The 22,557-nt window shown below is 54.1% G+C and overlaps 1 long non-coding RNA gene across 3 annotated transcripts in view; it reads left to right on the plus strand.

Annotated features, from left to right (window-relative positions):
* The window catches only part of AHDC1 (AT-hook DNA binding motif containing 1), a 63,893-nt gene that overhangs the window by 11,475 nt on the left and 29,861 nt on the right, over positions 1-22,557 (plus strand). The gene's annotated exons all lie outside the window — the stretch shown is intronic.

Below are 22,557 nucleotides of genomic sequence, written 5' to 3' on the forward strand. Positions count from 1 at the left end.
GTCCTGTGGCAGAGCCCCTCTCCCTTCCAGCCTGCTCCTCTTCTTTTGCTGTGTGAGCTTGGGCCAGAGGCCCGGCCTCTCTGGGCTAGGCCAGGGGCAGAGGAATGCGGAAGAACCCAGAACCCCCTGTCCTTTTGTACTCTCCCACTCCCCCAGCCTTCACAAGTTAACTGGCCTCTGGCTCCACAAGTCCAGGCTGGAGAGGGATGGCCTGCTCTCCAAGGGCCTCCCCCATTCCAGCCCCTCCATTTTGCAGATGGAGTAACCGAGTCCAGAGAGGGCAGGATGGCCAAGGCCAGCCAGCAGATGAACACCTCCTTCCGCCCCATTCTGCTGTCACTCAGGGCTCTTCTCAGCCTCAGCTCAGCTAAGAGCAGGGCCTGGGGGGGGCGGGGGATGTTTGGGAAAGTGGTTGCGGCTGAGAGGTTGCCATGGCGATGCTGCAGGATGCTGAGCTGAAGTGGGGGTCCTACAGGGTCTCTGGGGCCCCCAGCTCCACACCCCTGTGGTCTTCTCCTCCCCATCTCCTGTCCCCCACCCAGATGCCTGTCAGGCAGCTCCGGTGACAGGCTGGGTGGGTGACAGGTGGTGCAGGTGATGGGCTGGGTGGGTGACGAGCTGGGTGGGTGACAGGTGGTGCGGGTGCGAGGCAGGCAGGTGACAAGCTGGGTGGTGACGGGCCCTGCTGATGACAGGCAGGGGGTGTGGTTGGCGAGGATGCTGTCTCCTGGCTGGTGGCCTGTTACAGCCCCCCACCCTCCTGCGTGTGCACATGCACAGACTCCGGGCTCAGAGCTTGGGGCTAAGATACTAATGAGGCTTATTACGTGTGGAGGGGCAGGTGCCCAGGCTCACTAATAAGAGGCCTTTAACGAATAGGGGGGACAGCTGGGGGGCTTCAAGGAATTTGGCTGGCCCTCCTGGGCTAGAGGATGAGCCAGGTCGGGACCCCTCCTCCCCTTCCCCCGGGCCACTTGGCTTTGTGTTAATACTACTCACGGTCCTGATAGCTACTGCTGTTGAGCTACTTGCCACACTGGCCAAGCCCTTTACCTGCACTTTCTCATTTCAACTCAACAGTCATAGGAGGGAGGCACTATTACCCATTTTACAGATGAGGATCTGAGACTGAGAAGGCAAGGGACTTCACATAGTAAGTTTCTGTTGCAACTGACATTTTAATCTAGGTCCTCTGTCCCCGGAGCCCATGTTCTTAACCACCCACCTCACCAGTAAAACTCAGGTTTTGGTGCAGACCCAGACCTTCTCTCGGAGCCTCAGTTTCACTCTTCTGGAAAATGGATATGTGGTAGAGGGGTAATCACCATAGGCTCCTCAGTTCTGACTCGGGTGGCTTCAGGGACTCCTCCAGGTAACTGCCGAGGCCTTACCCCATCTGGCCTGGATTCTAGGTGACACTCCTGGACTGGAGAGAGGGCAGGGCTTAGTGCTGAAGGAGTGGAACTAAAGAGGGGGACACCTGAGATATCTGAACCACTTCCTGCATTGAGTGGTGGGGAGGCTGAGGCCTGGAGACAAGCAGCAACCACCCAAGGTCACACACCCTGGGAGCTGTAGGGCCCCACGGGATCCCAGGTCTCTTGGCCTGTTGAAAGGGTGGGGCTAGGTGTGGTGCCAGGGCTGGGAGGTCACCTCCTCCTGGGCCCCACCCACCAGCCTAGCTTCTGCCCTGGAGGTTGTGAGCCCCTAGTTCCTGGGAGAGTTCAGGGGGCTATTGGCTGCCTCTTTAGGGCCATGCCCCTCCCCATTAATCTGGGTCCCTAGTGTCAGTTGAGCTCCTCCTTTGAACCCATTGTGGTGGAAACCCCCTGGCAACAGCTGATGGATGGGTTAGGGCCTTGACATTGGCCTGGGGCCACAGCATGACCCTGGAGGGACCAGGCTAGGGCTAGGGGGCTTGGAGGGGAATCTAAGGGAGAAGAATTAGGCTCATAAATCTTGGAGCATCTCAGTTCTCTTCTCCTTGACCTTCTTACCAAACCTGCTCTCAGCGACTCATCCAAGGCTGGGGGTTGAGGGAGTCCACCTGCCCATTCCCCTCTCCCTCGAACTGATGCTCCCTCCCTCCTGAAATTGCACCCACTATGGGGAAGGAGTTGCAGCCTTTGATATAGGGCAGGATTAAGAATTTGCATGTCTAGACTGCTGGATTTGGCCTGATTCTCAGTGGTGGTAAGGCGAAGGGCTTCACTGCCTCAGTTTCCCCAGCCTTGAGTTTGAAGTCCTCTCCTGGTGCCTGTCTGCTCGGTCAGGAAGGAGTGTTAATACTGAGAGGGATTTCACAGCTGTGGGACACATGGCCCTGTCTTCAGAAGCCCCATTCTGAAATAAGAAGCACAGCCCTGGCCTTGGGAGCCCTGAGACCGAGAGGTGAGGTCTTGAACCCAGGCTGGGCATGTGCCGAGTTTCAGGCAGGAGTGGGTGGTGATGGGTGGCAGGTCTGTGATGGCTTTCTGAAGCAAAAGTTGAGGCTAGGGGGAGGCCAGAAGAGTGGCAGTTTGCCTAGGGGGCTGAGGGGCCGTCTTTGGTTGGAGGGGTGGGAGCCTGGAAGGGTCTGGCTTTCCCACAGGCCCAGGCAGCCACAGCCTGAAGTTCTGGGGCCCTCCTAGCTCCCCAGGGAACCCACTGCTGCCTGGCCCTGGGGACCCAGGAGTCCTGGCGGGTGAGGGCGGGTCTCCGGCAGGCGCCCTGCCAAGCCCCGCAGCCTGCTCACCAGGAATCTTGTTGCTGAGAGATGGAAAATCCCGGCCGGCTGGGCCTGCAGCTCATCCCTCCCCTCCGGGAGGAGGAGGGGCCCAAAGATTCCTTCCTGCACCCACCTCCCATCTGGGGCAGGGCCCTCCTCAGCAGTAGGTGGGGCTGGGGGGCCCAGGACAGGCCTCAGGCTCAATCACATGGCCTGGAGCCTAGCCCAGCCCGCAATGGGCACCAGGGCACTCTGGAGGCAGAATGGGCCTGGTATGGCAGAGGAGAGGTGGGGGTGGGGTGCTGAGGCCAAAAAGGGCCTGGATGGGGGCCTGAGCCTGGCCCCGGCCCCACTGGCTCCCCCAGGGCGGAGGGTGAAGAAGAGTTGGTTCTCTCCTTGGACAGGAAGACGAATGATCCCATTATGGGAGCGTGATTTTATTCCACGTGTCACGGAGTCTGAGATTAACTTGCTCACCAGTCTGTGACAAACCCCTCACACCCTCACACCCAACACACACACACACACACACACACACACACACACACACACAGAGGCACAGAGACACACACATATCCTTGGTCTCACAAACAAATGCACATCCCGCAGATGCACATATTTCCATATTACAGCACACGGCAGAGTCTCACATACAGATACACAAGCACACACTCACACTTAGATACGCCGAGATCAAGACACACAACCTCAAAAGCACAACATTGTCTCACTCACATTAAGGCCGTCTAGATACAAACAGGCTGTCCGAGAGGATGCTTGCAGCCTTTCTTAGACATGCACAGATCAAGGACACTCAGTGCCCCACAGACACAGATACACCTAGACACACACACCAGACACATTCATCTGGATAAGCCTTGAGCAACAACTACACACACTGAGACAAAGGCCCAGATACATACAGAGACAAAGACAGGCACAGACACACAGCCGGCAGTGTGCACATAAGCACAGGCGTGCACACCTGGACACACACAAAGACAAATAAATGCCCAGAGGTTTTGCTTTGGACAGATGTAAGGCACACACACATCTGGGCCTCCTTCTCAACCTCCCTGCCTGGGGACCTGGTAATCTGGTGCCTGTGGCTTCAGGGAGAACTCTGAGGAATCTTCTGCTCAGTCAGAGCCCCCAGCCCCAGGCCCAGGGCCAGCCCCCAACTCTGGCATTGGGCCCGTGACCGAGGCCATGGCAGCCACACCCTCACCAGAGCCCTGACATCTCTTACCTTACCCTTCGCACTGGCCACACTTACAGGCACACCATCTCCTCCCACACATGCTTATGACACCCCCCACACCCACACATGTACCGTTTCTCACTCACACCCTCCTCAGGTGTCCCCTTCTTGTCTTTCTCAATCACATTCCCCCCCGCCGCCCCACAGTCGTGCACAACCTCCAGCGCACACACACACCCGCAGCCTTCATGGCACACCCCGTCACCTTCTCATACAGACCCCCACGAGCCATGGACATGCGTGCCTTTACATACTTCCTCACCACTGCTCTCTCAGGCTAATTCACAAATGCAGCACACACACACACACTCCCCCACATACATCCGCACCACTTTCTCACATGCACGCGTGCACACACACATACTTTCAGAGCCTCCCTCACGCCATCACTTTCCTTCCTCTGTCTCTCACAAACACTCCCTCTGCCAAGAGTGTGGCTTCTGCTGCAGAGCAGCCCCTGAAGTATCTGTCACGGTTCCCCATCACGTCCTTGGCCTTCCTGGCCTCAGTCTCTTCCCCTCCACCTCCAGCCCTGCTTACTGTGGCCTTGTATTCTTCTGTCATCTCTGTTTTGTCAACAGTGATATATGGAGTATTGAGTTATTCAACAAACGCTGATTGAGCACTGATTATGGGCTAAGCATTGGGGATACGGGTCATGGGTCCTTTTCTCATAGAGCTCTCAATTTTGTGACCAGTTTTTTTGTTTGTTGCTAGTCTCTTCTGACTAGCTTGTGAGGTAACCCTTGATCTTGGATGTTGAGAGATGTGTAGGAATTCACAGGAGGGAAAATATGGGAAGAGTGTTCCTGGCAGAGGGAACAGCATATGCAAAGCCTGGAAGTGAATCACGGTATGATATGCTGGAAAACAGGGAGATGTTCAGAGACTAGAGGAGAAGCTGCAAAGAGGGCAAAAGTCAGATGTCACAGAGTTTAGATGCCTTGCCCAGAAGCTTGGATTTTGTCTAGTGGGCCGCAAGGAGCTGTGGGAAGTGTTTTGTGACAGGAAGGGGTGGGGAGATGATGGTGGTCGGACCTAGAAGAAGCGAGTGGGATGGAAAGGATATTCATTTAGGAACAAGGATCAGTGGAGTTCCAGTTCCAGAGCTGCGACCTCAGGAAAGTCACACAACCTCTGTGACCCGGGTCCATTATGTGAGAATGGTACGGTACAGGATCTGGTCTCATAGTAAATGCTCAGTAAATGATAGTCATTATTGTCAGTTATCAATAGGACATGGAGGTGGGGTGGAGGGTCATCAGATGAGGCAGAGATTTACTGAACACCTACTGAGTGCTGTGGACTGTGCCAGGTGCTGGGGTCCAGGTGTGGTCTGCGGCTTCAGGAAGCTGACACATCATAACCACAGCTCACACGGACAACAACAGAGGGCTGGTGTGAGGTGGAGGCAAAACGTCCTGGAAGATTGAAGGAGGATGGGTCACGGAGGAGCTGGTATTGAGCTGGACCCTAAAGAGGCTGTTCCAACTTGGGCAGGCAGATGTGGGCAAAGGAGCCTCAGGTAGAAGGAACCGTGTGAACGATAGACCAAGGGCAAAGAGTCTGAACTGGCTATTGTGTGGGACACAGGAGGAAGGGTGGCAGGTCGTGGGATGGGATTATGGAGGAGAGATCTCTGGAGCCAGGCTAAGACGGGGGTCAGTACCGGCTGAGCTGCACTCTAGAAATCCCATGTTTTGGTGATGACGTGTAATGTGCCTGCCCATTAGAGATTGCTCCAGACTCTGCCAGGAAGCCACTGGGTGACCACGAAAAAATGCCTTGCCCTCCTTGGCCTCAGTTTCCCCATCTGTGTGATGGGGTGATTAGTCTTGTTTAGGAGGGAATTCTGGTATCATGTCTTATGGGTTGGTCTAGCCAACTTTGTTAGGCATCTTCTGGCTGGGATTCTGAGCCTCAGCAGTGCTTTCTCCTAAGGATTCTGAACCAATGAAAAGAGCAAAATGAGGGGTTCCCTAGAGGTGGTTTGAGGCATTCTAAATGAGGAGCCAGGAGCTCAGCATGGAAGTGGGGGGGGGTGGTCTTTGCCAGGATCTGACTCCAAGCCCCAGAGGGAACCAGAATAGAAGGCCAAGGTCCCTCTTTCCTCCTGCCCTGACCCATGTGGTGGCAGGTGTGGGCCATGTGCCCAGGAGAGCACAGTGCCCAATCCCTGGCCCAGAGGGTGTCAGGACTCTTCCTGCCCACTGATGGAGGAGCAGGGCTTGGGTTCAGGAATGTGGTCCAGGCCTTAGAGTCCCCAGGGGGTAAGGATCCAGGAGGCCAGCCTCAGGGTGGCAGAGCCAGGTAAACGCCCTTGGTAACCGGGTTCATTGATATTTGGTGTTGCTGGGAGTTGTGGTCTAAGGCGAGTCCTGGTGACCCCTCAACTGCCCGGGATCCTGGCTGCAAGGGGCTCTTTAAGCATCTCACCTGTGAGGTGGGGCTAGTAGAGAATTAATTTCCTGTGCTATTTTAATTTTGCTGTATTTAATTTGCTGTTTATTTTAATTAATTAGTGGCGGGTAATCATCTATCGTAACTTGCTGCCGCTGGCTCCTCTTCCTTTTCAGAGGGGTGGAAGGCCAGGCCCGGTGATTGCCGACTGGGCTGTGTTAGCTGTGGGGGAGCTGGAGGGCCTTGGGGCCTTGACCTTCTTCCCCTTTGCCTCTCTCAACCCAGGGGTCTTCTCCCCTCTCCCTAGTTCCCCTCCAAAAGAGCCCTCTCCTCCCCCTTCACTTGTGGTCCCCCCAATTCTTCCTCCTCTCCCTTTAGGACTGCTTCAGGGCCTCAGATGCAGTAACCTGGTGATATGAGACCCTGGCCTGTCCTGCAGTAAACAGTATTTTAATGTCATAGGTGGTAGGTTAAAAGACAGGGAACTTGGCTTGCAACCTAAGCGGTGCTTAAGGGCTGCTGGGGAAACTTATAACATGGAGGTCAGTTTTAAATGGCAGTTCCCTTCTCCACCCCAGTGCCCAAATAGCACACCCATCTGTATTCAGGCCCCAGGGACACTAGAGAGTCCAAGCACCTGTAAACACATCCATGAGCATGATTTCAGTTATTAATCTCTAGGACAGACCTCCAGGGGAGAAGGTCTCTATCCCTTCTAGACATGAGGAAGTGAGCTGTCAGAGAGGTTAAGTGACTTGCCCGAAGTCACACAGCAACTAAGAGAAGCAGAGCCTGGATTCTGACTGTAATCTGTCTGACTGCAAGGAAAGAGTTAATTGGAGGGGAGGGAGGGGAAGTGGCTTGGGGATTAGGGTAGGAGAATTAGGTCAGAAGACTGATGGGGCCAGGAAATGGGGTCCTCTGGCTCTCGAGGATGTGGGGAGGGAGGAGTGGGTCCCTTTCACAAGGGGCTGCCAGAAGTGTGAGGTCTCTGCCACCTCTTTCCATTTCCCTCAGTGTCTTCAGTTGTCTGTTTGGAACTGGGGCTTGCTTTGTCACTTGCCCTGTACCTTACCAGGGGGACCCTTCCATGGCTAAGTGGAACTCTATTTATTTAATAAACACATAGCATTTGCCAAGTCCCAGATACTCTTTTAACTTTATAAACAGACGTTCATTTAATCATCATAGTAACCCTTTTATCTTTATTTTACTTATCAGAAAGCTGAGGCTTAGAGAGGTTAAGTAAGTTGTCCAAAGTCACAGAGCCAGTACCTGGTGGAGCAGCCTTTGAACTTGAAACACCAGGATCCAGAATCCTTGTTCTGAGCCATGGTACTATCCTGCCCCATTAATGCTTTAAGTGGGAGATGGGGTCCTGACTTCCCGGGAAATATGGCATCCCGGGAATTCAGAGGGAGCCTCTAGCCTAGGTTGAAGGGGAGATCCAGCCCCACCCTCGCCAACCCAAGTCTCATAGGGCAGACAGAGCCCGCAAATCACTCTGCTTTGTGGGGAAAGCAGGCAGGTTGTCAGGGTGTGCCTGGCTGGGAGGTGCCGATCAGCATAGAAGCCTCTGTAGCACAGCCCTTGCCTCCACAGTGCTGGCCATGGTAGTGGGTGGGGGACATGGAAACACTGATGGAAGGGTTGACCTCAGACTGTGCCCTCAGAGAGCTTGCTATCTAATTGACTGGAAAAACAAGGCAGATGTGTGTGAACATTTACCAACAGTTATGTATAAGACAGTGGGAGAGAAACATGACAGAACACAAAGCAGTTGAGTTTGGGCTTTGAATCCTGTGTGGCCTTAGTTATTTGACTCCTCTCTCAGCCTCAGTTTCCTCACCTGTCAAGGGGAAATAATAATGGCAATGACTGCATAGGGTTTCCTTAGGCTCAAGTGAGATAAAATGTGAGGAGTTTGAGCTCTGGAGCAGGGGCTCAGTGAGCATCCATCTAGATGTTAAGGTCAACGTCTAGAAAAACACATGGACCTGCCCCTGTGGTTGGCACTGGAGCAGCTCAGGGTGGGAATAGTGAGGATGAGGAGGGCAGTGAGGGTCTCGGCCTTGGAGTCAGACTGCTTGGGTTTAAATCCCAAGCATGAAGAGTCGCTTACTCTCTTTGGGGCTTGATTTCCTTGTCTGTAAAATGGGTATAATAGTGGCCCCCCATAGGGTGTTGTGAGGATTAAACTGGTTAATTTGTCTATTCAGTAAGCAATATTGAGCACCTGCTGGGTGCCTGACGTATGTCCACTCACTGCAGATGATAAGCGGTCAATACATGTGAGCAATCTTATCATCATCCTCAGTCATATTCTGGAGTGGAGGAGAACGGTTAAGGGAGGAGGAAGAGAGGAGGCTGAGGCTTTTAGGGGTCTTTGTCTAAATGGGAATGAGTGACACGATAAAATGCTATATAAGTGAAAACAAGTTGATGTTTATTGAGTGCTTACTATGTGCTGGCTCCTTAGCTCATGAGGCAGGTGCTCATGTAACCCCCTTACAGGGAGGAAGCAGGCTGGGAGAGGTGTAGTGACATGCCCAGAGAAACACAGCTTGTAGTGGGTTGAGAGACTCCAAAGCCAGGCTCTTGATCACAAAGTTTTAAACCTGATTAAAAGATGGTGTGGGGCGGGGGCAGTGATCCAGAGAGGAAAGCGGGAGAGACCTGGCCAGGAGAGGGACAGAAGTGGGCAGAGCCTCCAAATTCAGCAAACAGTGAAAGGCTGGACCAGGTCAGCATATGCTCCCCCAGTGGGTTTTCCCAGCAGTAAACAACAAGGCATGAACTCAGGGAAGGGAGCGAGTGAAGACTGGAGGCCAGGCTTCCCAGAGAGGTGGGTCTTGAGAAGCAGGCAGAGTTGAAAGAGACACCAAGCCAGTGCATTCCAGGCAGAGTGCACAGCATCAGCAAAGGCCCTGAGGTGAGTGAGCAGTGTGGCTTAGAGCTGAGAAGAGGGAGGAAATGGCTGCGAGAGGTTAGAACAGGGGTTGGGAGGGCTGGTGGCCTCAGGAGCATAGGGAGAGTGACAGCCCCAGGGAGGTAGGGAGGGTGACAGAATCAAGAGGTTTAGTTAATGTAGAAACAGAAATAACCTCCTATCTAGACAGGAAATAGAGCATAGTGACCAAGAGGGCAGGTTCTGGAGAAAGTCACATTCTAGCCAGGCTGCTTCCTACCTTGTGATCAAGGCAAGTCTCTTGACATCTCATTTTCAAAATGAAGTGTAATGAAAGTACCTCTGTCCTAAGATGAGATGATCTGTGAGAGGTGCTTATAGCACAAGACCGGGCACATACCAAGCAATTGATTCATTCATTCATTCCTTAACTACCAAGTGCACACTTGGTGTCAGGCACTTTTTTAGGGCACAGAGCAGAAAACAAAGTAGATAAAAATCCCTGCCCTCAAGGAGCTTATATTTAGAGGGCGAACTAGCTAACACAAAAATCAGTAAAATATATAGTTTGTTAGATGCTGATAAATGCTGAGGAGAAAAATGAAACAGGGAAAGGTCTTGGGGAGTGCCAAAGTTGCAGGGTGGTTGCAATTTTAAGTAAACTTATAAAGGGAGGCAGTTGTATAGCATTGTCGTATAGCTCCATGAGAGCATTATTTGTGTAACAGGTTTTAGGAGAAAAAGCACCTTCCGGTTTATAAGGCATGTATCCTTCATTAGAATCACTCAAGGTGTAGGTATTGCTGTCCCCATTTTATAGATGAGGGAGGGCGTTGAGACTCAAAGAAAAGACTCTGACCCAGGAGTCATGACTCTGAGGACAGGCTGTACCAGCTGACTCCCTATGACTCCCTGTGACAAGAGGAGTGAAGGACAGAGGACAGAAGGAGAGAGAAGTTAATTGGGCAGGGGCTCAGGGGAGTCAGTGCCTAGGGATGGAGCTGAGCTGGAGAGCAGGGGCAGAGGCATACTTCCTGGAGTCAGAGCTATGGTCGGCCTACCTCATAGTGGCCTGATCAGAGTGAGTTCAGTGTGGCTGGACCCAGGGGCAAACCTGAGGGCAGAGCGGGGGCAGCAGGCTGGGCCTGAGACACTGCATGATTGAGCAAAGACGCAGAATCTGTCCAGAACTGAGTGACCATGTGGGTGGTGGGGTGCAGATGGGGAGGGGAAGAGGAGAGGAAGAAGCCAGCTCCACTGACCAGACAAGAGGGAACAGTGAGGAAGCTGGTGCCAGAGCTGGCTGTTAAGGCTCTTGAATATCAGGCTAAAGACCTCGGCCTTGACGTTGTCGTCAGCAGTGGGGAGCTATTAGTTTTTGGAGCAGGGACACAGTGTCATGAGGATGAGATTTGAGGAAGATGAATCTAGCACTAGGTGGAGCAGATTCAGTAGAGGCATTTGGAAGTGGGGAGCCCTCCAGGTGGCTGTCATAACTGAGCAGGCAAGAAATGATGATGTCAGAATAGAGAGACAGCTTGGCCCAGCGAAAGAGTGGGGCCTCGGAGACAGTACTCCTGGGTGCACGACTTGGGTCTGCCTCATGTTTTCTGAGACACCCTGGGCTAGTCCTCCTATGTGTGCCTGTCTTCTATTTGGACTGAACTAAAGGCCTCCCCCCCTTTTTTTTTTACCCTTTGGGCTAAGAATCCATTTTGAGAAGATGATGGGCCTTCTCTTCAAAAAGATGCAAAAACAAATTTGGGTTATAATTGTATGAGGTTTACAAACCTGTCAAAGTCCATTCATGGAACCAAGCTAGCTCATCAATAGTAATAAAAACAGGAGGTAGCATTACATGCTTATTATGGGCCAGGTGCTGGGCAAAGTGATGTATGTCATAATCTTGTTGCTTCTTTGCAATAGCCCTGTGAGGCGGGTACCATTATTATTCTGTTAACAGATGAGGAAACTGAGGAGCCTAGAGAGGTGAAGTGACTTGCCCAAAGTCAGAACTGGAACTGAGCCTGGGTTTGTCGGCTCCAGAGCCCAAGATCCTAACTGCTAAGGTTAAGGCTACGATTCTAGGCTGGAGGAAAGAGAAATGGCAGGGAGGAGGGCAGGTGTGGGAGGATCTTCAAAGAAAGCTATGGAGAAGCAGAGCTAGAGGGAAACTGTGGGAAAGGAGGCTAGTGATGCCAGCTCAGTCCTGAGGCGATAGGCATATAATGTGGTTGGAAGTGAAGATTCCATTTGGAGGCTCCTTGTGTAGATTCCAGGGGGTTGGTATCCGTCCCACGTGACCCCCAGCTAAGTGACCTGCTCTGGAGCCTGCTGGGAAGGGGTGGGGCTACTCTGTCTTCTTGGCTTGATTATGTTCTGCCACCTTGGCAGGAAGAGCTTACCCCTGACTCTTTGACTCAGCCTCCAGTGCTGTCTCTGGAATCTACCCTCCCTCCTCCTTCCCAAGGCCACTGAGAAGGACCAGTGGGCCTTGATCTTCCTAGGGGAGCTCAGAACTGGGGACACCCTTTCCATCCCAGAGAAGAGTACTAGAGCCCATCTCTTGAGATTAGAGTGGAGTCTGGAACCAAACAGCACAGAGTGCATATTAGGTTCTGGTTTAAATCTTGATCAGCAGTACCATCTAGGAGATGATGTAGATTAGACTAGGCCATAGTCTTAGGCTGGAACCTAGATTTATGGCAGGTTGGACTTGTCGGTCATCTAGAATAGGGGCTGGAAAACTTTCTGTGAATAGTCTGACAGTAAAAATTTTAGGCTTTGTAGACCATTGGGTCTCTGTCATGAATACTCAACTCTGCTATTGTACCTTGAAAGCAGTCATAGACAATTCAAAAAATGAATGAGCATGGCTATGTTCCAATCAAACTTGGATTATAAAAACAGACAGCAGGCTGGATGCGGCCCTCAGGCCATAGTTTTCAAACCCCTGATCTAGACCCTTATTCTTCCTATGGATGTTTAGATCTTAAATCTTACTAGACAGGGATCTAAGCACACAAGGTTGGGGTTGTCAGGCCGGTTAACGTGGAAGGTGATCTAGTCACACTCTTGGTGGGATTGAGATATTGGGCATTGGTGATCAAGAAATGTACTAGACAGTGGTTTAAAGCAGACTAAGCCATAATCTCTGGCTGAGCCAGATTCACAGAATGCTGGGAAGGGGTGGTGTGGGGTGGTGAGATTTAGACCCACACATAAGGCTGTGGTCTGGATGTGGGGAAGTGGGTGAGCTAAAGCCACACAGATATTGATCTAGAGCAGGCAAAGTCTTGGTCCAAAGCCAGAGCACCATATTTTCTAGAAGAGCACTGTCCAATAGAAATGTAATAGGATCCACATATGTAATCTAAATTTTCTAGTAGCCACATTAAACAAAGTAAAAAGAAATAAGATTATGTAACCCAATACATCCAAAATATTATCATTTCAACATATAATCATTTATAAAACTCACTGAAATATTTTATTCTTTTTTTTTTTTTGTATTTAGACTTTAAAATCTGGTGTATATTTTATACTTAACAGCACATCCTAATTCCAATTAGCCACATTCCCAGTGCCCAATAGCTAGGTTCTACCATATTGGATAGCATGTTCTACCAGCATTGGGCAGTTTAGAAGCAGTCTTTTCTTTGGTACCAGGTGCCAGAAGAGTCATGAGCCAGAATGATCTGGAATAGAGTTGGACACACCAGAGATTATATTCTTAGCCGACCTGAACTGGGTGTAGACTGCCTCATCCAGGGAGAGCATCTAGGCTTTGGTTTGGGAGTTGGTGGTGGTGGTGGTGGTGGGGTCCCTCCCTTGGAGGCTGACCAACTGGCCTCCAGCTCCTCTTTCCTTCATCCCAGTGTCACCTCTGACTCTGGAGTCTTGTGTGGCCTGGCAGGTGGGGGTGGAGCAGGGTAGCAGCTGGACCCTGGAGGGAGCAGGAGCTCCACCCCTCTAAGCCAGCTGCTGCCAGCCTTCCTGGACTGACTCTGTGGAAACAGGGGGCCCAGAGACAGAAATAAACTGCCAGGTTTCCGGGGCGGAGTAGGGGGCCTGCCAACCTTTGTGCTTCCTTGCTGGGGGGCAGGGGGTGGGAACAGGAAGCAACTCCAGGCCCTGTCCCAGGCTGTTACCCCTGTACGCCAACTCCCCTCACCCACAGGTGCCCCTCACCCACAGGTTCCCCTCACCTCTGTGGCTCTGAGGCTGGCCTGAGTTTAGAATTTGGTGGGTTAGTGAACCCTGGGAGCCCGGGAGTCTGGTCTGACCCTCGGGAGCAGAGGATGACCTGGACAAAGCTTTGTGCCCATTTCTGGATCCCATTCTAGGGGTCCCTCTAGCTGCCCCAGGGCAGGAGCTGAACAGATTCAGAGGGCTGCAGCAGGGCTTTAGACTAGAAGTTGGAAGATCTGTGTTGGATGCTCAGCTCTGTGACTAACCGGCCAAAGGCAACTTTGGGCAAATCACTTTAAGCCTCAGTTTCCTCTTCTATGAAAAGAGGGCAGTGTTTGTATTGCTTGTCTTAGGGCACTATATAGCTCAGTGGTTTACTCAGAATCTGGAGCCTGAGTTCATCTGACTCTGGCTTCTACCACTGTGTGACCTTTGGCAGGTCACTTAACCTTCCTAAGCCTCAGTTTCCTCATCAGCAAAAAAAGGGGGTAATACCTGCTTTATGGGAACTTTATAATCAAGTGAGTTAATGCATGCTAATAACGCAGGGCAAGTACCCGGTGTTGGCTATTGCCATTGCGTAGTCCATAAGTGCAAAGGGATTTTAAGTGAAAATGCATTAAGTGTAAGAGATTCTTCCCCTGGAAAGCGTCCTCTCAGACCCCCTCATTTTATAAACGGAAAAACTGAGGCCCCCAGAAGGGAACAAGTTTCGGCGAAGGAGAGGCACACAGCAAGCAAAACCTCTAGTACCCACCATGTAAAGCCAGGTAGCTCGCCCCCAATTTACAGGTAAGGAAATCGAGGCCGGTGATTGGCCACTGGTGCACAGTGGCGCTATCCAGTGAGGCCCGAGTCCGCCTCTGGGGAGGGAGTGCCCAGGCCGCCCGTGTTCACCGGAGGAGGGGCGTGCAGGTAGCGGGCGCCCTGGAGTCGCAGCGGAGCCAGGCGCGCTATTAATAATCCCGCCGCTCGGCCTCGGAAGAGAGCGCAGGTCCGGACCGCCGCCGGGCGCCTCCCGGGCCCGGGCCCGGGCCCCAGCTCCAGCCGGATCGCGGAGGCCCTCCCCTTCCACCCTCCACGTGACAACCCCCCCTCCCACTCCGCGGGCAGCCGAGGGCCCGGGCTGGCGGGCCGGGGGCCAGGAAAAAGCCGAAAACACTGAGGCTGGGCCGCTCCCCTCCCGCTCAAAATAGTCCCCGGCCGAGGCTGCCACGCATTCCGCCGGGTCCGGGGCGCGGGAAGGGGCGGCCGGCCGGGCCCCCGCCCGGCCCGACGTGGCTGCTCGGCCGGGTTGGAAGGGGGGGGGCAAGGGCGGGCCGCGCGGCCGGCCGGCATGTGGCTCTCCTTCGGGGAGCCTTGGCAGCCCGGGCTGCGCGCTGCGCCGGGATGATGGAGAGCTTCTGGAATTTCCTGCAGCTGGAGAGCGCGGCCGGCCAGGGGAGCGGGCTGAGCGCACGGCTCGGGAAGGGGCGCCTCGCAGCCCGACCCTAGGGGGCGCCCCCGCGGCGAGGGTGGTGGGGAGAAAGTACCTTACCCGCCCCCGGACTGCGCGCGAGGAGGGCCGCACACCTCCCCTCCCCCGCCGCGCTCTTCGGGTCTGGCGGGGGTCCAGTCCCGCCCCTCCCGGCCGGGGCGGCGGAGAGGGGCCAGGTGCAGGCAGCGCCCCTCCCCCAGCCGCCTGGTTTCCCTCTCTGCCCGTCACCTCCTCCAGGAGTCAGAAGCTCCGTGGCCTCATCTGGGAGGGGGGCGGGGGTGGCAGGGATCAGGGGGCAGCGCAGGCCTGCCAGGTAGCCCGAGAGGCGGCGGCGGGAAAACAAGGAGGCGGACCGTTCGGGCAGAGAACGGCTGGGCTGGACCTGCGGACCAGAGCCTCCTGCTCCAGCAAGACGCGCCTAAGGGCTTCTAGGAGGGAGGCGAGACAGCCTTCTCTCAACCACTCCCCACCCTCATCCCCTGCAATTGCCCACCCGGTGGGGGTCGGATGTGCCTGCAAAGTCCTGGACAATTTTCTCGACGGCGGCAGCAGCTTTCTTTGGGGGCAGCTCTGCACCTTGCAGGTCCCGAAGTCCAGAAAAGGGCTCCTGGGAGGGAGGGGCTTCCTTTTACAGGAGCCCTGAGATCCAGGGGAGTAGGTAAGTGGCCTCTTAGGGCTCACTCTTGGCACTGTGGCTTGGGGGAGGGAAAGAGGTCTACTCTGCCTTTTGTTGGGGAGGAGAAGCGATGCTTTCCCACCACTCTGCTAGTTCCAGTACCATTTGGTGCTCTGGAAACTGATGAACCGTTTGGCAACTCGGCAAGCACCTCCCCCTCCTAGGGTGGAGCCGCTCTACCCTTGCCAATGATTCCTTCAACTTCATGTTCTGCCCCTACCAAGCAAACCCTCACCATGTCAAACAAGCAGTGGGAATAGGTACAGTTCCAGGACCTTCTCTGCCACTCACTGGCTGTGTGACCTTGAGCAAGTCCCTTCACTCTCTAGTCCCTTTACTCATCTGAAAAACTAGATAATAGTAGGTAGGCCATCGCCTTGTTGTGGGGCTTTAAGTTGCACAACATTTAAAGCAGTTACCATAGTGTCTGCATATAGTAGGGCCAGGAAATAAAGAGCACCTGTGTATCATACAGTCCCATTCAGAGCCTTCAAAGTGTTTGAATCCCTTTCCCCTCCAACAACTCTGAGAAATTTGGCTTCCCAAGGTAAGGAGTGCCTCTCAGTTGAATGGGAAGGATAGAAAGATCTTGGTTTTATTGAGGCTCATTTATTCATTAAACACATATTTAAGGTTATTCTCAGCTAGCTCTAGTCTGGAGGAGAGACGTAAATTTGTGCTAGGGACTGAGGATTAGGACTGGTCACCACACTATGTTAAAGCTGGAAGAGCCCTTAGAAGTCCTAGCTCTTAGTACAGATGGAGAGACTGAGGACCAGGGAGGGGGGCTGATCGACTAGACCACAGTACTCCTTCTGCTGTGGGGGTAGAGGTGGGGGCGGGGGCTAGCAGAGAGCTCTGGGCCAGGGAAGTTGGGGCAGCCCCTGGCCCAGCTCCCTGGGGTATGGCCTCAGGCAGGCTTAGGAGCTGGTGGAATTCTGCTTTCCTCTCCCTCCCATCTCTGTGCTGACCTTTCACTCCACCTCTGCTAGAGTGGGTGGGGGTGGAACCCAGATACCCAGATTCAAATTCAAATACTTGTTGGCTCCCCCTCAGCCCAGGATGTTGGGCCTGGGCCTGGGTCAACTCCCACCCTGCTCTCTCCCCCTACCCCTCCACCCCCACCCCTATTCTCCCTGTTTCCTGTTGGATAGGCCTTCCTTGTGTACTGGAAGGAACTCAAGGCTCCATTTGTTGTCTGTGTGAACTTGAGCAAACTACAACACCTCTGTGAGCCTCATTTTGCTTTCCTGCAAAATGGAATTGAAATAAAACTACCTTGCAGAAAATTTTCACAGCATCCCAGAGGCTTCCAGGCAGAGCTCTATTTAAATAATAAAAGGCAGGGATTCCCATTCAAGGCCAGGCATGGGGAACAGAGTATCCATCCTTTACCTTTGGTTTGAGGAGGCAGCTCTCTGGGGCCCTGGGATAAGAAGTGGGGTCGGGGTGAGCGTCCACCAGATAATTTTGGCAAAGTACAAATTCAAGCAAATTTATGTGGCCCAGATTCCAAGGCTACCAGGTGCCCATGTCTCTGAATACACTGCAGGGCAGTTCTCATAAACGCTCTAGGACTACAGACTCTCCCTCTCCCAGCTGATCCAGTCCCACCTCCCTCTGCCTCAGGGATGCCTTCCTGGGCTGACTGTACCCTCAACCCCCAGTTACCATAGAGGACTCTCAGTGAAGGACTTTAGAAGAGAAAGGGGCTGGAAGCAGCAGTTGGGCTGTGTGACTTTGGGCAGGCCACTTCCCCTCTCTGGGCCTCAGGTTCCTCCTGCACAGTGGAGGAGGCTGGATTAGTGACTCCCTAAGGCACCTTCCAGCTCTGACAGGCCCCGAGCCTGTGTTGACTGATGTATCCTAGGAGATAGGAGCACACAGAACCGAGTCAGCTGGGAGATTCCTGTCTAGGTATCCTCCCCCCAAGAAAGTTGAGTGCCTCCCTTCCCAAGACAGACCTCCAGGGATACTAGCTGAGATTGTGGAGGGGGCCTATCACCCAACTGAGTGGGGCTGCTGATTCCCAGGGTTCCTCTTGTCAGCAGAGAGGCCGGGGCCTAAGAACAAGAGCTTGTATCAGGCAGGGCTGTGAGACTGCTTGCTTCTAGGGGAAGGGAATGTGTGTGTCAGTGACCAGTCGGCCTCCTGGGAATGGGGGGCGCGGTGCATGAGACAGCTAGCTTGTGGAATAGTGTGTCCAGAAGAGCAATCACAGGGGCAGTTTACTGGAGTGTGTGCAAGACAAGGAGGCTGACAATGGGAGGGATTTAAAAAAAAAGATGAACTGTAGAGCCAGGCTTTGGGTTGGAGCAAGCTGTCTGGGGAAGCTCCAGCCTTATGGGGAAGTGATAGAAGATTCAGCACAGTCTGACACAGTTTTGCCTGTGCCTAGGTTTGTCGACCTGTTTATAGGTGCTGAGCTGAACTGCACTGTTCTGAATTGTAGTTGTCACCTTCTATCGTGTGGGTAATCTGTAAGGTGTTGTCAAGTTTTTCTGAACGGCAAGTGTCTGGCTGTTTGGGGGAGTGTCTGTACAGGACAACACTAAGGCAGTAGGCAGCTTTTGTCCATTTGGGGTGCTATCAGATTGTACTAGGAGCATCAATTCTGGCTGTTAGGAAGCCTTGGGCTATATTGGGGGAATTGCCGAGCTGTAAGGAAGGGTGTATTCAGGCAGGTGAGGGAATCCTGGCCATGTTTTGGGTGTCTCTTCCCCCTCCATCTCTTACACACTGGGAGAGAGATCTCCTGTCTTAATCAGTCCCTCCGCAGGTAGGCAAGTAGGCAAGCAGGCAGTTGCAACCCGCTCACACTAGCAGTAATTTTACCACAGTGCCTAAATCAGGAACAGGCGTGAATTGACCTTTTAACCCCTTCCCCACCACGGGATTAGACTCTGTTTCCTGTTCAATCTCCTCCAGAACCAGTTCCATCCCAACTGGGGGGCCCACCAAGAAGCAAGTAAGCACCCCCCCCACCATCTCTTTTCTCTCACCTCCCCTGTCGAGCCTTGGGGGGCCCTGAGGGCCAGGCTGGTGCAGGGCCTGGCAGAAGCTGAGGGCCCAGGAAGGAGTGATAAATATTGAAGAGGAGGGATTTCGGTGTGGGCTGGAGCAGCTGCAGTGGTTCGAGTGTCACACTATCTCTCCCCAGGTTTACTGACCCATTTCCATTCACGCGGCTGCTGGTTTCCTAGCAACGGCAACAGTCCCCCCAGAACAGGCGGAGTGTGTGTCTGCCATTAGCGACTGCCGCAACTGTGTCAAGGTTACCCCGCTCCCTGCAAACCCACCCCAGCGGGTTTGTTTTCTGCCAGTGCCTGGCACTCACCATGCCAGCCAGGGAGGGGGAGAGGGGGGGCCCTGGGCCAGCCCAGGGGCTTGGGTGGAGGTGGGGGGGCCGAGGAGGAGCTGCAGTTCCCGGTCCATTGGGAGCCAACTTGGACTGAGGCCGAAGCAGCCGCACCCCCCCCCCAGCCTTGGCTGGTGGAATTCCTGAGCCTGAGGGGAGCAGGGGGTGGGGCTGTCCCTCAGCCCTGACCCCCGAGATTCCAGAGCCTGGGGGGAGGGGTGTGGGTCGAGGGGCCTCCGGGAAGCCTGCCCGATCTGACCCCACCTGGCTTGTTCTGCTCCTGCCCTGGCTTCCTCCCACTTCTGCCAGCTCCATGCTCTTCTCTGCTCTCAGCTCTTTGTCCCAGCCTCTGTGCCTGGCCTCCCCCATCAGACTCCCCAGGGTAGGGTTGTATTTCTCCCATCAGACTAGGGGCTCCTGAGGTTGGGGTTCATGATGCCTCCTTTCCTTCTCCAACCTCAGCACCAGTTCATGACTTTTTCTAAATGTCATGGGAGATAAGATTAAACAGTTGGGGTGGCAAAGGGTAATTTTTCTGAACAGGGACTAGCAGGGCAAATGCCCCCATTCCACCTCCTGGGTGAATAGGTTCTGCTTGCACTCCCCAGTCTGGCAGCACTCACATGGGAGTGGCCATTGGAAGTAGAGTACCTCTCTTTTTCAACCTGAAAGCCTGGCTGCAAAGGGTTAAAGCAGCTCCCCGCTCCCTGCCACCTTGCCTTGGTATGTGAGCTCCCCCAGGCTGGGGGGATGGGAGGATGGGGGGGTCTGTGTCGCCTTATAGCCACTCATGTGGTCAGCTCAGACTTGACCAGTCACATTCCTGCCCAGGAGGACTGGGGCTTGAGGTGGAGGGGCAGGGGCCTGGAGGGGGCTGGGTTTGCAGAAATGGAAGGGGGTTACTGAGAAGCTGGGGCAAGGGGCTGCTGGGAACATGGAAGGATTGTGCAATATGAACCTTGGGAAGCCAGAATCAGCCTTCTGTTCCTCTGGGCCTCAGTCTCCCTGTCTTTCCTCCCAGTTTGCACCCCTCCAAAACATTCCCGTGGTCCGTCTAGCTGTGATACAGGTACAGACCTAGTCCCAAGTCTAAACAAAGAGAAGAGTGTGGCAGAAGCAGTTTCCAACATGCAGGGTGGCACAGAGATTTGTGGGTAGTCTGCAGTGTGACTTTCTGGTGCTTGGAGGAGGTCGGCTGGGTTTTTGGCTGGGTCAGAGGCACTGCGATCTAGGGTACAGAGCAGGCTGTGCTAGACAGTAGAAAGAGGCCTGGGCGGGGACCCAGGAAGCCTGGTTCTCTGCCCAGCCCAGTGCCTGACTCCTCATGGTCTCAGTATCCCCATATGAGGGGCTTAGGCCAGTGATCCCCAACAGCCCTCCTGTCCTGTTAGTGGTTCTCGGTAAGGGATGAGGAGTGGGGGGCAATGGTTTGGAGGGATTATGGGAAGCTGCCAGCTCAAGGGGGAGTTTGCAATGTGATCCCAGAGCGAAAATAGCCCAGGTCATTTTCAGCTGCTTGGGCGGAGGTATCTGATCCCAGCAGGGCAGGGCAGCTTGGGCAGGGGGCAGGGAGGAGCATTCTCTAAAGCTCCCTGGGAAACCAGACCCCAGGATGGAAGGGTGGGGAAAGGTTGGCATCCCCGGCTTAGCTTCCTGAGACCCGCCGGGACCTGGCAGGGGCTCTGGAATGGAAAGATGAAGAATGCAGAGGGTTAACAGGAGGTGAGGGCTGGACTCTAGCCCCCTTTGGGTCCTGGCCTGGATGAGGTGAAAGGTCAGCCCTAAGGAGTCCAGGCACAGCTGGGGAAAGAGTAACTCGATCCTTCTCCCTAGCCCTGCTCAGGGGATCACAGAGCGGCCTTCCCCAGGAAAGGTGCTTTGACATCCCCAGGAAAGAGTTTTTTTCGACTTGTTCTCAGCAGGGGTTGAGGGCTAAGGGAGGATTCTGGCCCAAGGGGTCAAGGAGAGCTGCAGGCTTGGAGTCCCAGTCAGTATGGCAGTGCTTTGTCATCCTAGGGTCAGGGAAGGTGGAGGTGAGCCTGCTGGAAGGGTTAGAGGTAGCCTGTTCTGGCTCTGCTCTTGCTCTATGTCCCATTTATAATGACTCTGATGGCCAACGCTGGGGACTGGGGAAGCTTAAAGTTAGCAGACTCTACCTCCCTCCCTCCCCCAACATGCACACTAATTAGTGAGAGAAGCTGCCTGATAGTAGACAGTGACATTGAGATGTATTGGGTGGAGAGTTACACCCTGACTCTGAGATGGCTTTGCTGTGTGTGGTGGGGTTTTAGATTGTAAGATGGTGTGATGGGAGGTAGAGATAATACACAGAAGAATGTGGGTTCTGAAGTCAACTGTGACCTGGGTTCAAATAATTGCTTCTGCCTTAGGCAAGCTATTTAACCTAAGCCTCAGTTTCCCCAACTACAAAATGGGACTAATAGTACTCACCATAAAGGGCAATTATTGGCACAAAACAAGTACTCAGTAAAAAGTAACCCTTAATGGACCTCGTTGTGTCCCACACACTAGTTGGCACCCACATTGAAGCTAGCAGTCTGGCTCCAGGGGAGGAGTGGGTGAGCTACAGTTGGTCTGAGGGAGAGGATAGTTATGAAAATGTGACTGGGTCAGTGTCCCCAGGGCTGTGCATGAGGCTGTGGGAGTATCCAGGTCACTTGGGGTAGGATGGGGCGAGGTGAACGATGTTTAGTCTGTGGCAAGGGGTGTTTGGGGCAAGGTTCTTCTTAACATCCACCTCTGGGGCTGGGGCTGGCGACAGCCCCCCACTCCCCACCCCCGGCGGGCTTGTGTAGCCATGTGTGGGTGTGGCAGTCCCCGGAGTGTGGCTGTAGGTATGTTTGAGAAGGCGCAGGCATCCCAAGAAAGAACAAGTCGCCTTTTGTACGAGTCCAGCCCCGGGCTGGGCTGGGCCCTCTCTGGGGGATCCCCTGTTTCCGCGCCCAGCTCCCCGCCCACGGACAGCGCCCGGGCCCCGCCCTCCACCTGAGGGGGCTGCGAGGTGGCCTCAGCGCCCCCTCCTGGGACCCGCGCTTTGGGCCAGGAGCCGGGGTCTGGGGCAGGGGGCGGGCCTGAAGCCCTGACCCCGCCCCGTGTGACATCACTCCAGGTGCTACCAATCCCCGGGAGCCGTGCCCACGGTCGGTCCGCCCCTCCCTGGCTCCGCTCTCTGACAATCCCGAGGCGCAGTGGGTGGAGGAGAAGGCAGGGCCGGCCCATGGGGCGGGGAGACCATTGAAGGCCTCGCCCTTCCTGCTTTGGAAGGGACTGAGCACACGACCCTGAGACCATACAGCTCAACTCCCTTTGAAGAACCTCACAAGAACCTCCTCTCTACTGGAGCCTTCTACCTTCTTGCCCACCTGTCCAAATCTTACCAGGTACCACTTTCTGCAGGAAGCCTTACAGAACCGACCTCCTCCCAATCTTTTTTTTTCTAATTACCTACACCCTTTTAACGACCCTCTGTAATGACAGCGATACCAGTACTACTACTAACACCAGCAGCCATCCACTGAACGATTTACTGTTTACCAGACTGCTCGGTGTTTTTGATGG

The sequence above is a fragment of the Camelus dromedarius genome, chromosome 14 (assembly GCF_036321535.1).
Source record: "Camelus dromedarius isolate mCamDro1 chromosome 14, mCamDro1.pat, whole genome shotgun sequence".
NCBI classification, from domain to species: domain Eukaryota; kingdom Metazoa; phylum Chordata; class Mammalia; order Artiodactyla; family Camelidae; genus Camelus; species Camelus dromedarius.